This window comes from Mus pahari, chromosome 23, assembly GCF_900095145.1.
Source record: "Mus pahari chromosome 23, PAHARI_EIJ_v1.1, whole genome shotgun sequence".
Taxonomy (NCBI): domain Eukaryota; kingdom Metazoa; phylum Chordata; class Mammalia; order Rodentia; family Muridae; genus Mus; species Mus pahari.
The window spans coordinates 25,328,000-25,329,058 of NC_034612.1; positions in this window are offsets into that span (position 1 = coordinate 25,328,000).

The window sequence follows — 1,059 nt, forward strand, 5'->3', positions numbered from 1 at the left end:
CCTGCTCCTCCTCCTCCTGCTCCTCCTCCTCCTGCTCCTCCTGCTCCCCCTGCTCCCCCCTGCTCCCTCCTGCCCCAACCCCTCAGGCCCCTTGCAAAATCCAGGTATTCCCAGGCACACATCTTGCTCTCCCTTAGGTCCTTAAAGCACTCTCCCCGAGGCTCCAGGATCCTGGGCCAGCCCTCCCCTTCTTCCTCCCTGACAGTCTCATTCCCTGTTCTGTCTCCTTCTTGGCTTGTCTTCATCAGCTAATGTACCCACTTACTGTGATACAAACTACCAGCTTCTGGCTTGCTGCTGAGCTCCTTCTCTGTCTCTGCCTCCCTTTCTTTCCAGGGTGAGCCAGGCGTGTATCCCCCTGGCACTACCTTGCCTGCTTCCCCAGGATGCATAACTCCCTCGATAGTAGCAATACAGGATTCACCATTTCTATTTTCTTGGTCTTTCATCCTGAGATAAATGACCTCCTTCCATACAATCCCCAGAACAGAAGCCAGCACCAAGATATTTGTACAAACTGGATTTCTTTAAGTCCCTTCTCTTTCCCAGCGGCCCGAGCCACCTGTTCCTGAAGCTGGTCGACTAAGCCACCACCTGTCCAAGCCAGACCCTGGTCACTAGGACATCCCCTTTACCTACACTTGGAATTAGCCTCGCATAACACGTTCTGGCTGCTTCTCAAGTGTGGGTGAGTGTCAGGCACAATTAGAGCAACTGTGGAAAAAAAAAATCTCCCCATCCAGAGCAGCCAGTCTGGACCACTTAAGTCAGAATCCAGAGGTGATATTGAGACATAATGATTTTAAAGGTGATTCCATCACGCACTGAAGAACCCTTGTTGAGAGAGGCTTTGAGGTATAAACAACATGCTTGGGGCTCAAATTAGCAAAGGTTCTTAAACTATAGGATGGAGCTAGGGATAGAGCTTCATGCTAGAGTGCTTGCCTAGAGTTTCCCAGTGAGAGGCTGGGGGCGTGGCTCAGTGGTAGAGCCCCTGCCTAGAATCCCCCAGTGAGGGGCTGGGGGTGTGGCTCAGTGGTAGAGCCCCTACCTAGAATC